The sequence below is a fragment of the Leucoraja erinacea genome, unplaced genomic scaffold (genome assembly GCF_028641065.1).
Source record: "Leucoraja erinacea ecotype New England unplaced genomic scaffold, Leri_hhj_1 Leri_814S, whole genome shotgun sequence".
Taxonomy (NCBI): domain Eukaryota; kingdom Metazoa; phylum Chordata; class Chondrichthyes; order Rajiformes; family Rajidae; genus Leucoraja; species Leucoraja erinaceus.
This window is the reverse complement of record NW_026576745.1, coordinates 57623-72170: the sequence shown is the minus strand read 5'-3', so window position 1 is coordinate 72170 and position 14548 is coordinate 57623. Positions and strand designations below refer to the sequence as shown.

General features: G+C 47.8%; 1 non-coding gene across 1 annotated transcript; it reads right to left on the bottom strand.

Moving 5' to 3' along the window:
* Positions 1-14031: 14031 nt before the first annotated feature.
* Positions 14032-14189, bottom strand: LOC129694827 (U1 spliceosomal RNA). The gene has a single exon (XR_008723050.1). It is a non-coding gene; the product is annotated as a U1 spliceosomal RNA (small nuclear RNA).
* Between the last annotated feature and the right edge of the window lie 359 nt (positions 14190-14548).

The window sequence follows — 14548 nt, the reverse complement described above, 5'->3', positions numbered from 1 at the left end:
GGTCGTATCTCTCCTTCTCTGCGTCCGTCTGCGCTGAGGCCTAATGGCGGAGCTGGTGGCCTCCAACTGCGACCGACCTCGAGGACTGGAGGGCGGCATCTTCAGCAGCTTCTACCACCCCGGGCCGCGGAGCTTGAACCGGCCCGTTCGCGGAGCTCAGTTGAGCCGCGGGACTTATTTATTTATTTAGTGAATGCAAAGTCCTTTAGCCAAGCAGTTGCCTCTTGATCTTCTGTATGAAGGGTGACAAGTCCTCCTTTGAGTCTTTGTTGAGGGCATGCTTCAATGATGTGTTGCATTGTTTGCTGCTCTCCACAAGCACACCGTGGGGTTGGACTGCTGCCCCATTTGTGAAGGATGGCCAAGCAGGGGCCATGTCCAGTCCTGAATCTATTCAGCGTTGTCCACTACTTCCTTGGGAGATTGGTGCCAGGGACCGGTAGGATGGGGTCTGACACCAGATGTTTATTTGGGACGTCCTGGGACTCCCATTCCTTTTTCAAGCTGATTGGATGATGAAATCAACTGGTGGTGCGTTCTTCCAAATTGGTCGTCTAGATGGAAGTTGAGCAGTGGGTGGGTTGAAGATGTCCATGTGAATTGGCAGGTGAGGGGAGTTTTTGGTCTTTTGGAGCATCCTTTGAGTGAGGACTACTCGCCGGATGTGTGGAGGGGCTATGTTGGATAGGACAGGGAGCCAGGGGAGTGGTGTTGAGTGGATTGTTCCTGTGATGATCCTCATTGTTGAGTTCAGTTGAGTGTCCACATGGTGTGTGTGGGATGACCTGGACCAAACAGGGGCATAATATTCGGCTGAAGAAAATGCAAGGGCTAGTGCTGAAATGCGCAGTGTAGGGGCTGCTGCCCCCCACTTTGAGCCAGCAAGCTTACTGAGGAGATTGTTTCTGGACTTCACCTTAGCTGCTGTTCTTTTGAGATGTTCCTTGAAGGATAGGGTCCTGTCAAGGGTCACTCCGAGGTAGGTTGTAGTGGGGGCATACTTCAGTTTGGTCCTGCTCAGATAGATGCTTGGTTCTCTTGTGGCTTCTGCATTATGGAGGTGGAACACACTGGAGACCGTTTTTTCTGGGCTTGGTTTTAGGCGCCAGGTTTTACAGTACTTGTCCAGTTTAGCAAGGTCTTCAATGAACACCTGTTCCAATGTACCAAAATCTGGTGCTTGGAAGGCCAAACAGATGTCATCTGCATAGATGAATTTGCGGGATTTGGTGGTGGGTAGGTCATTTGTGTAAAGGTTGAACAGGGTTGGGGCTAAAACTGACCCTTGCGGGAGCCCATTCTTCTGCATTCTCCATGCACTCTTATTCTGACCAAGGTGAACTCTGAACCTGCGATTGGAGAGCAGAGGTTTCTGATGCCCAGGCAGGGAGTGCTTTGGTGAGTTTTAGGAGGAGGCCTTTGTGCCACATAGTGTCATATGCTGCGGTGAGATCAAGGAACAATGCCCCGGTCTTCAGTTTGTTCTCGAAGCCGTTTTCAATGCAGGTGGTTAGGGCCAGAACTTGTTCTCCTGTGCCGCGGGACTTACTCACCATCATCCGGTGGGGTCACAACAACGGAAGCCTGGATCGCCTCAGTGCAGAGCGAGAACAAGGAGAGAGGAGACAGACTTTAAGACTTTTGCCTCCATCACAGTGAGGAGGTGCCTGGTGAACTCACTGTGGTGGATGTTAATTTGTGTTTATATGTATGTTTTGTTATTTATTATTATATGTATGACTGCAGGCATTAGTGAATGACAATAAAGGAATCCAATCGAATCCAATCTAATCAATGGCTGAGCATCTGTGTGCTACACTGCACTCTACTGCCCTCTGCTGTGCATACTCTGGATAGCGGGCAAGTTCACTGATGAACATTGGGTTTATCGTATGGCATGGTATTGTAGGGTACGTTATTTGTCACGTGTACCGAGGTACAGTGAAATTAATTTTTGTATTCAGTTCAGTACAAGTATCACTATAAACATTTAGATACATATTAGATAAGCATCTCAGGTACAGTACAAGTGTATCTCAGTGGATTGTCACCTTGTCGTGGTGGAGAAGCTTGTATGGACCTGAGATCCTGAGAGCGATGCCGTCTGGAGCTATGCTCCTGGTAGGGCCACCCATGGCGGTAAGGCCGAGGGAGAGGTCTCTGACAAACAGCAATCCAACCAAGACCTCAACGGTGGAACAGGCGGAGGACGATGGCTGACCTTAGTGGAGCGTCACTAAGTGGCTGGGAAGGCGGATGAAGGCTGCAGCAGAAAAGGGTCTCCGGTCGTCTTGGACTCCATGCCACTGGATCCTGACCCAGATCTGTCAAGGGCCGTGGGGTGACTGTCTGTGCACCAGTCTCCCCATGTTAAACCAAGTCACACACAGGCGTCCTGCATATAGGGAATAGCACCCTGAAAACACACGTGGTCAGCCATGACTGAAAGGAGCCTAAGAAGAAGTATCGCAGTAATACACTGAGATGGTATTGAATCTGCTGCCTGTCCCACTGAGTTACTCCAGCATTCTGTGTCTATCTTTGGTGTAAACCACCATCCTACAATGCAGACAGAGTCGCCAGTTTAGGGCTACTGTATATTCAAGTCCCAGTTGTTGTAAGTGCAGAGATCTTGATCTGACCATGAAGGTCTGTTGTCCTGGCGGCGTTGCAGGGTCAGCTTGGCCGAACATAACATGATGTCATTCACCGCAGCTCCGCCCTTACTTTCGAAGCTTCAGGTAAAAGTAAACACATCAGTAACATAGAAAATAGGTGCAGGAGGAGGCCATTCGGCCCTTCGAGCCAGCACCGCTTGGCCAAGTATAATTACAGGAAGGATGTGGAGGCTTTCGAAAGGGCACAGAGTTGTGCAGCACGGTGGCACAGCAGTAGAGCTACTGCCTTACAGCGGCAGAGAACCTGACTGCAGGCGCTTGTCTGTACGGAGTTTATACTCTCTCCCCGTGACCTGCGTGGGTTTTCTCCAAGATCTTCGGTTTCTTCCCACACTCCTTCCCACACAGGTTTTGCAGGCTAATTGGCTAGGGTAAAATTGTAAATTGTTCCCATTGTGTGTTGGATAGTGATAGTGTATGGGATGGGATCGCTGGTTGGTGCGGACCCGGTGGGTCGAAGGGCCTGTTTCTACATTGTATCTCTAAACTATGATGGCAGGTGGAGTTTAATGCTGATAAATGTGAGGTGCTACACCTTGGCAGGACAAATCAAAATAGGACGTACATGGTAAATGGTAGGGAATTGAAGAATACAGTTGAACAGAGGGATCTGGGTATAACCGTGCATAGTTCCTTGAAGGTGGAATCTCATATAGATAGGGTGGTAAAGAAAGCTTTTGGTATGCTAGCCTTTATAAATCAGAGCATTGAGTATAGAAGCTGGGATGTAATGTTAAAATTGTACAAGGCATTGGTGAGACCAAATCTGGAGTATGGTGTACAATTTTGGTCGCCCAATTATAGGAAGGATGTCAACAAAATAGAGAGAGTACAGAGGAGATTTACTAGAATGTTGCCTGGGGTTTCAACAACTAAGTTACAGAGATAGGTTGAATAAGTTAGGTCTTTATTCTCTGGAGCGCAGAAGGTTGAGGGGGGACGATAGAGGTCTTTAAAATGATGAGAGGGATAGACAGAGTTGATGTGGACAAGCTTTTCCCTTTGAGAATAGGGAGGATTCAAACAAGAGGACATGACTTCAGAATTAAGGGACAGAAGTTTAGGGGTAATATGAGGGGGAACTTCTTTACGCAGAGAGTGGTGGCGGTGTGGAATGAGCTTCCAGTGGAAGTGGTGGAGGCAGGTTCATTGGTATCATTTAAAAATAAATTGGATAGGCATATGGATGAGAAGGGAATGGAGGGTTATGATACGAGTGCAGGCAGGCGGGACTAAGGGGAAAAAAAAATTGTTCGGCACGGACTTGTAGGGCCGAGATGGCCTGTTTCCGTGCAGTAATTGTTATATGGTTATATGGTTATATGGTTAAACTAAAAGCATTAGCTTATTCCTTATGGCCGATTAGTATACAGCACGGGCCAGTTTTTGCATCACCAGCCGACTGTGTTCTTGGACGATGCCTATTCTCCCCGAGCCTCCTCGTGCTGAGGTTTGGGAGTGAGGAGCAGGGGGAGACTCGGTGACCCTTGCTGGCATGGTGGGCCCACACCATGGCTCAGCACTGCCCTGCCTTGCTGCAGTGCCCCAGGGCAGCGGTCATTGCACTATCCCACCGAGATTCCAGAGACAGTGACTTAAGGGCCTGTTCCACTTGGCTGTCTTTCGCGCGCCATTTACGCGACCTGCTAGCAAGTGGGTAGCATGTGGGTAGTGTGTGGGTAGCATGTCGGTAGCGTGTGGGTAGCACGGGGATGGGCGCATGGAGTGGTGTGGAGCAGTGTGGACTTTGTCCTGCACTAAATCTTTGCGCGCCACCGACCTGTCGTGTAACTGGCAGCCAAAGTGGGACAGGCCCAAGACCCTGGCGCGATGCAACGTCTCACCTCCAACAGCAGCAGATGCAGGCAAACGATCGCCAAACTCAGCCTGGGGCTCACAATAGACAATAGACAACAGCTCACGGCCGTTGCGGACCCGGATCCGCCCCCACATCTACTCCCACAGCGGGACCAAGAAGATTGAAGATAGACACAAAATGCAGGAGTAACTCAGCAGGACCGGAAGCATCTCTGGAGAGAAGCAATGGGTGACGTTTCGGGTCGAGACCCTTCTTTCAGACTCGACCCGAAACATCATCCATTCCTTTTCCCCAGAGATGCTGCCGGTCCCGCTGAATTACTCCTACATTTTGTGTCCATCTTCAAATGACGTCATGCGCTCCAGACGGCTGTGCGGGCGCATGATGACGCGCACGTCTCTCGCGGGACCGTCACGTGACCGTCACTACCGGCCTGTCGCGTAAGTGACAGCCCAAGTGGGACAGACCCTTAAAGGGCCTGTCCCACTTGCATGCGATTACATGAGTTTAGCTCCACCAAACAGAAGCAGAGTTCACGCGAAGTTCACGCTAAGTACGCGTTAAGTTCGCGCGTAACGTCATTTGTGTCAAACTCAGCGATCAGCTGGGTAGAAGGCAGGCCGACTGAATTTGGGCATTGCACGTCATCACTCAACGCCACAACGGGTGGTGACGTCCTCGTGCAACGTCACGCGCTAGGCATACGCCGTCAAGACGCTGCGTACGACCGCAATGCGCCTGCGTGCTGACAGGTTGTTGGCGCGCGAAGATTTTGGCCACTGACAGAATTTTGGAGCCCCGTGCAATCTCGGGACCAGCCCTGCACAACTCCGCGCTTCTAAGTGGGACCAGCCCCGCGCGGCCATACGGTGCCCGTACGCCTCAAACGACCACGATATCGCGTAATTTGCGAGCCAAGGCCGCGTAAGTGGGACAGGCCCGTCAGTCTGCACCACACCAGGCTGGCTGATGGCCTTCAGAAGCGTTTTAGTGGCCCCTAGTGGGAGCACTGAAGGAAAACGGAAATTAAAGAAATCATTAGAGTCAAAGGGTTCTAACATGCTGGCACATTGTATCATGGTGTGGTATGCTGGCTGCTCAGCAGCAGGCAGGAGAGCACTGTAGAGAGTGATCAAAACTGCCCAGAAAATTATTGGCTGCTCTCTGCCTTCCCTGGAAGGCATCTCCAGGTCTCTGTGACTCTGTAGAGCCAGGAAAATAATCAAAGGCCTCTTCTATCCTGAACAGTTCCTGTTCAACCTCCTGTCCTCTGGTAGGCAGTACAGGCGCATCAAAAGCCGTACAAACAGACTCAAGAACAGAAGGTACACAAAAATGCTGGAGAAACTCAGCGGGTGCAGCAGCATCTATGGAGCGAAGGAAATAGGTGACGTTTCGGGCCGAAACCCTTCTTCAGACTGATGGGTGGAGGGGGGGAGAAGGAAGGAAAAAGGGAGGAGGAGGAGCCCGAGGGCAGGGGGATGGGAGGAGACAGCTCGAGGGTTAAGGAAGGGGAGGAGACAGCAAGGGCTAGCAACATTTGGAGAATTCAATGTTCATGCCATCCGGACGCAAGCTACCCAGGCGGAATATGAGGTGCTGTTCCTCCAATTTCTGGTGTTGCTCACTCTGGCAATGGAGGAGACCCAGGACAGAGAGGTCAGATTGGGAATGGGAGGGGGAGTTGAAGTGCTGAGCCACCGGGAGTTCAGGTAGGTTATTGCGGACTGAGCGGAGGTGTTCGGCGAAATGATCGCCCAACCTCCGCTTAGTCTCACCATTGAATGGACTCCATTCAAAGACCCAAGCAGTCGTTCCAGATGCGACAAAGGTTCACCTGTATCTCCTCCAACCTCATCTACTGCATCCGCTGCTCTAGATGTCAGCTGATTTACATCGATGACCGCTTCCCGGAGCTCCCGCAACGCGACTTCTCCAGCCCGTGTCGCGGGGTTGGAACGACCCGGAGCGGGGCCGTACATCGTCCAGCGCGGCTTCATGGCCGTGGGACATTCCAGCGCCCGCCGGGGGCTCCAACACTGTGACTTTTAGACCATGAGCGGGGCCGTAAATTGCCCGGCACGGCCTAAATTGGCCGTGGGAATTATCATCGCCCGCCTGGGGCTTGGACATCGGGAGAGAAATGGAGAACAGGGGAGAGAAAAGACTTTGCCGTGATGGATGTTTGTGTGAATTAAATTGTGTGTAGGAAATTGTCTTTGTTTGTATGGCTGTGGAAACGGAATTTTGTTTGAGCCTCACTGAGGCTCAAATGACAATAAATATTGTATTGTGTTGTATTGTAATGTGCAGGGATCGCTGGTCGGTGCGGACACGGTGGGCCAAGGGCCTGTTTCCGCACTGTATCTCTAAACTGATTTAAAACGTTGAGAAAAGCTGATCACAGCAGCGATCGGTAAAGGTTGGTCACATGCTGCACTTTGCTCTTATGCAGTCATCACAACAAACCTTAAAATAGTTTAATCAAGCCTGCAGTTAACACTCATGGCCACCAATGTCACACGATTAACTGGAATGTTCTCAGCTTACTTAAAGTGCACTTAATGTGTCACTCATTCATGTGTTGCGAGGGCTGTAATTCCAAGCACTTAGAGTCAGGCAATGGTGGAGAAATTCAACGTTGGGAGAAGATGGACGTGAGGAGCAAGGGCCGGTAGGAGGGTGAACCTGGGGTAACGCTCCAGCGCCCTCAGGCATGCTGCAGGAGGCACCGCCAGGACACACAGATGGCCGGGTGATGAGAGGACGGCGATTCACGGGAACTGCTCCAGTACATCGACAGTATGGGCCGACCGGACTTTGGACTTTGATAATGGCGTTAAAAATGCCGGTGCCAGCATGTGTAATATATGCAAATAGAATTTCACTGTGAAGTTGCATAAGACAAAATAAAACATTATTGACTATTCACAAGTTCACAAGTTATAGGAGTAGATTCGGCCCATCGAGTCTACTCCGCCATTCAATCATGACTGATCTCTGCCTCCTAATCCCATTTTCCTGCCCTCTCCCTACAATCCTGGACACCCGTTCTAACCAAGAACTTGTCCATCTCTGTCTTAAAAATATCCACTGCACAGCCCTCTGTGACAATGAGTTCACAGATTTACTACTCTCTGACTAAAGAAGTTCCTCCTCACCTCCTTTCCAAAAGAGCACCCTTTAATTCTGAGGCTATGACCTCTGGTCCTAGCATATCCTTTCCACATCCACTCTATCTATGCATTTCATTATTCTGTAAGTTTCAATGAGGTCCCCCCCCGCAACCTTCTAAACTCCAGCAAGTTGAGGCCCAGTGCTGCCAGTGTTGATGAGACCAACTTTCCTTTAATGGGGTAGGAAATAATGAGGATAATGGAATGGTGCTATACGAGAATTTGGTCCGAACAATCTGTGACCCATAGTGCTGTGGCCGGTAGCGCTTTGTTTAAATCCCCATGTGTCAAGCCGACAGCGCTCTTTAAAGCTTTGCACGCCAAAGCGGCAGTGCTCTATGATTTACCTTTACCCCAAGTGTGCATTGCTGTGTGTATTGTTTTATGTGTGTGTGAGAGAGAGAGAGAGAAAGAGAAATTACATCACACTTCAGATCCAAGTGCAACTCTGGACTTAAAAAGCTGGTGTGATCACTGGTCCAGAGTTGCTGTACTGGAATGATCCTGGGGATGATTGGGTTAATGTATGAGGAGCATTAGATGACTCTGAGGCTGTAATCGCTGGAGTCCTAAATGGGGGGGGGCCTCATTGAAACCATACTGAATCATTATTAAAGGCCAGTTGGAGTGGATGTGAAAATTGTTTCCAGTAGTGAGAAAATCTAGGACTAGAGTGCACAACCTCAGAATAAAAGGACGTACCTCTAGAATGGAGATGAAAAGGAATATTTTTAGCCAGAGGGTGGTGAATCATTGGAATTAATTGCCACAGACGGCTGTGGAGGCAAGTCATTTGGGCATTTTTAAAGTGGAGATTAACAGGTTCTTGATTAATAAGGGTGTCAAAGGTTATGGGGAGAAGGAATGAGAATGACGTTGAGAGGAAAAGATAGATCAGCCATGATTGAATGGCGGAGCAGACTCGATTATCCAAATGGCCTAATTCTGCTCCTTTAAATTACTAGACTAAGTGGGACCCGTTGGGTCCCAGCTTCACATGGGAGGGCTGGTCCCCCAACACAATATTCCACCTCTCCACCAACTCCAAGATTGCTGGCCAGTGTGTGGGTGGGGGGGGGGCTTTCTGAAGTGCTAGCATGGGTGTTGTGGGCCGAAGGGACTGGTTTCCAGAGGGCTAGTATGGACATTGTGGGCCGAATTGATTCTTGGGCTGACAACTTCAGACTTGTACCATCATTCAATTGCAGAACTGAATAGAGCGGCACGGTGGTGTAGAGGTTGCGTTACTGCCTTACATTGGCAGAGACCCTGGTTCAATCCTGACTACGAGTGCTGTCTGTGTGAAGTTTGTATGTTCTGCCACAGAAGGCAGTGGAGGCCAATTCACTGCATGTTTTCAAGAGGGAGTTAGATTTAGCTCTTAGGGCTAATGGAATCAATGGATATGGGTAAAAAGCAGGAAAGGGGTACTGATTTTTGATGATCAGCCACGATCATATTGAATGGCGGTGCTGGTTTAAAGGGCCGAATGGCTTCGTCCTGCACCTATTTTTCTATGTTTCTATGTTTCTATATTTTCCCTGTGTCCACCAGGGTTTTTCTGCCACATTCCAAAGACGGACATGTTTGTAGGTAAACTGTCTCTAGTTTGTAGGCTTGTGCTAGTGTACGGGGATTGCTGGTGGGCCAACGGGCCTGTTTACATGCTGTATGTCTAAAGTAAACTAAACTAAAACTAAGATAGACACAAAAAGCTGGAGTAACTCAGCGGGACAGGCAGCATCACTTTTTTTCTCTTTTTTTTGTATGGCTGTAAACATTTGATTAGTGTATAAATATAAATAATTTGGTGTACATATAGCTGCTGGTGTACATATGGTGTACATATAGCTGCTAAATTTGTATAAGATAATTACAAGCAGTTGAATAAGGGGTGGGAGTTAATAAGCTTTGGCTTCTTCCTGCTCCTTTCCGGACACATACGATTTCATTTATTTATATATATTGTTTATGACACTTTATAAATATCCTTATATGTTTTTTGTATGCTGTTTCACACTTGCTTTTTATTCTTTTATTCTGTTCGAAATAAAGAATTAAATAAAATTAAAAAAAATTAAAAATTGTATGACTGACCTGGCAAATGAAATTCCTCATATGTGGCAAAACATACTTGGCGAATAAAGTGTGATTCTGATTCTGACAATAAAGAACCATTGTACCATTGAGATTGGCATGGGCTTAGTGGGCCAAAGGGATTATTTCTGTGCCGTGCAATATCGTGGCTCCCTTTGGATACCACACGCCAAATTTTGTTCCACCTCCTCTAAGGGAGTTTGAAACTCAGTGATGTTTAAGAAAGAACTGCAGATGCTGGTAAAATCGAAGGTAGACACAAAATGCTGGAGAAACTCAGCGGGTGAGGCAATATCTATGTCTAAACTGTCTTCGGAGAGAGAAGAAGAACTTCTTCAAAGTAGACATACCTTGATGAGATTTCACGGTGGAATAAGATGCGGTGACCAGATTTAGGGAACATAATCCATGTGGATGGTACTGCTGAAGAAATGAGACTGTTTCCTAGTGCCACAGGCTTATTGGCAGAGTTTAATAAGTCTGAGGTTTAATAGTAAGATTAAACGAGTACTTACCAGTATGAAGTTTGATCTGTATTTTATGAGGAGTTACGATGAGGGATTACGTCGTAACTCCTCATAAAATACAGATCAAACTTCATACTGGTAAGTACTCGTTTAATCTTACTATTTTACTTCGGAGTCACGTGAGTGACTACGTGAAGATTTCAAAGGTCTGTGATTTCAAACCGTGTAACAGTTTTTATTTCACTCACTGCCGAAGTTCTTGAGGGAGGAAGTGTTGTCGTAATCAACCAATGGATCTGCTTTCTCAAGAAACAGAAAGGTATTTGTTAACAATAACAACATAAATAGCTCACCTGAGCTTAAATTAAATATTTGCAGTTTGTAATATTCTATCTGCAATTAAATCAGGCTTATCAACGGTTTACAATAAAAAATGTTCTGAACGTCGTTTCCCTTGACCATCCTGCCGTATTGAGAATGTGGTTAACCGGGATGTCCATTCGTTCAGCCGCTGATATCAGTGCTGCCCTAGTGGAATGGGATTTAAATGTATTATTATCTATTCCGGCAGCTTTCAGTACCTGTTTGAGCCACCTTGAAATGGTTTGGCTCGTACCCCGTTTGCTGTGGTTGACCCATAGGCTTCCTCTCCCTCTAAGATTTGTGGGTTGTGTCTATATATTGGTGTAGATGGGTCACCACACTCAACCTGGACTCTGGTGGGTAGGCCCGGAATCCCACCAGTGAATTGGGCGTTCCTGGTCGCTTAGGTTTTTACCAGACCTAGAATGATGAACGTGATGCGGTCTGGGGTAATCACCATGTTATCCAGTCTAGTTTTATGGAGTGACTGGACTCTGTGAGCGGATACGAGAGCCATAAGCATGAGCCTTTTTTAACATAGATTGTGCAAGACTGAGGGATCTAGCTGGTGCCATTCTCTGAGATATGTTAATATCACACTGATATCCCATACATGGGTATACCTGGGTTTTTGGGGCTTGTTATTATAATTGCCCTTCATAAGTTTTATCTTCAGTGGATGGGATCCCATGCGCTGCTGTCCTGCTGTTTTTAGATAAGCAGACTGGGCGCTTCGTGCTGTATTTACGGCACTGTCACTCACCTTTTTATCATGGTGTAGATGGTCCAGGAACACCAATATGTCAGTGGTTGAATAGTTTGGTATGTTGTCCCTGCGTCGTGGCAGTATTTTTCCCATGTTTGCTCTTGGTGACTGTTCGCAGGGATGCCGACATGGTGGTAATGGTTCATTTGGATAATCCCAGTCCCTGGTAAGGTCTATTCAAAACCTACAATCCAGGAGTTTGATGTTTTTATGGCATGGGTGGCTTATGCCTGATACTGGGTGAGTCAGCAACCATGGTCCACTAGGGAAATCCATAGGTGACTCGCCCACCATGTCGTGATGAACTGGGAACCATGGCTATGTAGGCCGGTTGGGCACCTTCAATATCCCGGAGACAGATTCTATCTGTATTGCGAAGTGCCCGACTGATGAGGCAGAAGGGAGGGGAGCAAAGCAGAAATTCCCCCTTCCAGCGTGTAGGCATCTACCGCTGCTGCCTCTGATCTGGTTCCTAAGTCACATACATAGGTTACTGGTGATTTCGTCTTGTGCAACCAAATTGATATCTGGCGTTCAAATTGCTTAATACCTTTAGCAGATATTTTGGGTTTGACATCCATTCAATGTTATTATAAATTTCCCCCCGTGACATGGTGTCTCCCACTGTGTTCTAGCTTACCTAGGACATAGGCAGCCGATAGTTAAAAATGTCTTTTGACACACCATTGCCAGATCTGTTTGACCAATTTGTTGCACGATAATGATTTTATGCTCCCCATATGGTTAATATAAGCCACCACCATAGTATTATCTATCCGTAACCGTATATGTACGTGCTGCATTTGAAATGCATATGCTTTTAACCCAATAGGCGACCACCAATCCCAAATAGTTGATGCCCGGTGTGTGTAGTAACGATGATTCTGAATTGGTCCATCTGTTACCTGTGCTGGATATGGAGTTAGTTGCTCCCCAGCCTAAAGCACTGGCATCGGTTTTTAATAACCAAGTTAGGATTGGTGATAATAATAGGGCTGAAAACTATGCCAAACATTGTCTGCCCACCACTGTAATTCTGATATAGTTTCAGTGGGTACATTCAACGGCTTCAATTTTGGTTTTTCTGAGTGTAGGATGAACCTCAGTGTTTTAAGGAGCTGTTTCGTAGCTAGAACTGCTGCCACAGCTAATTCCTTTGTTTTCCCTAATATGAGGATATCATCCAATGTATGCCATGATTATGCTTGTTTTCTTAATATTTTCATGGCTATTTTTTAGTATTTTTGTGATTAGTTTAGGGCTGAGGTTAGACCATTGGGAATGCTCTATGCTCCCATAGTTGCCCCATCCAAATAAATTTTTAGGTATCTACAATGATCCTTGTGTATGGGTATAAGATAGCATGCATCTTCCATATCAATGCTTGCCATAAGGTATCCTTTGGAGATCAGATGTCTGGCAGTGACAAAACGTCTCCATCTTAAAGTGTATATACTCAACAGATTTAGATTCAGATTCAATTTTAATTGTCATTGTCAGTGTACAGTACAGAGACAACGAAATGCATTTAGCATCTCCATGGAAGAGCGACATAGCAAACGATTTGAATAAATAATAATAATCAGTGTCCAGGGGGGGGGGGGGGGGGGGGGGTGGGGGGCAGTCACCGAGGTACGTTGTTGAGTAGAGTGACAGCCGCCGGAAAGAAGCTGTTCCTCGACCTACTGGTTCGGCAACGGAGAGACCTGTAGCGCCTCCCGGATGGTAGGAGGGTAAACAGTCCATGGTTGGGGTGAGAGCAGTCCTTGGCGATGCTGAGCGCCCTCCGCAGACAGCGCTTGCTTTGGACAGACTCAATGCAGGGGAGCGAGGAACCGGTGATGCGTTGGGCAATTTTCACCACCCTCTGCAATGCCTTCCGGTCGGAGACAGAGCAGTTGCCATACCATACTGTGATGCAGTTGGTAAGGATGCTCTCGATGGTGCAGCGGTAGAAGTTCACCAGGATCTGAGGAGACAGAGGAGACAGATTTATTTAGTGATATTAGGTCAATGATGATGCTACATTCACCATCTTTTGTAGTTTTGGTGAATATATTTGATACAAATTCCAATGGTTCATGTTTGCTCCCATGATCCCTTTTGTAATGAGCCTTTCTAGTTCAGCTTGACCTTCTCGCTTCTCTTTCTTAGAGGGAAAAAATGCCCTTTGGGCGCATTGCTGAACTGGCGGTAATATGCCCAATTTGAATTCAAGTTTTTATCCACTAATACTGTTGAGTATATATTTGTTATTTGTGACAGCACCCCATGCTTCTTTCAACAAGTGTAAATGCCTCCCCCACCCCCGCAGTTAGTAGAGCACCCTTATTTTGTGTAAAACTGGGAGGAACCAGACTACCTACCTGCATGTTCATTGTTTTTTCATGAAGGCTCAGTTTTGCTGGTATGCTGGTGCTGTCGGTGGGGCGGCGCATTTTCCCTGGGGTCACGCTCTGGGCCCCTGTCTTGAAAAAGACCTTTGGGGGTAATAAGCAGCGGTCCCCAGCTTTCACCAGTCCTAGGATGTGGGTGTTGACTGGTGGATGCCGAGGGGTGCTGCCAGTTGGATGAGATGTCCTGCTTGTTCCAGGGCCTGCCCTCATGAGGCGCACAGGTTTAGCTGCCTCTCTTCCCGCTGCAGCGGTTTGCATAGCCCCGTATATTTGGGGTTGCGGGCAGGTCTTATATGCCACAAATGGCAGTCGAGTATCCCGCATTTGGGAACATCTTAGGCGTCAGCACACTCGAAGTGCAACGGGATAGTCTCATCCTGGGAGAACCACCTTGGTGATCATGGCGTCTCGCCTGCCAGGTGAGTATGATCCGTGGAACGAGCAAAGGCGGTGATTTTCGGTGTTAGGAGCTTCAGAATTTGCTGCTTTTAGCTCTTGACTGCGAGTCTGCTGACCCAGCTGCCTGCGAATTTGCCTCTAGAAAGGCCTGCTCCTGCAGGGCTTTGTTGGAAAGATGGTCGCGTGGAGGAGCCATGTAGTGGCCCACAACACCCAGCAGCTCTTCCTGATCCTGCTCCCCTGGCATACTGCTGTTCTCGTCCGCCTGCCCAGCGTTTAAGCCAGCCCAGCCCTGGCCTCCTTAGCTAGCCTCAAAAGAGGGAGCAAAAGGGTGTGCTATAAATTGGAGGAGGCATATGCTCTAACTCCGTTGTCGCATCAATCCCT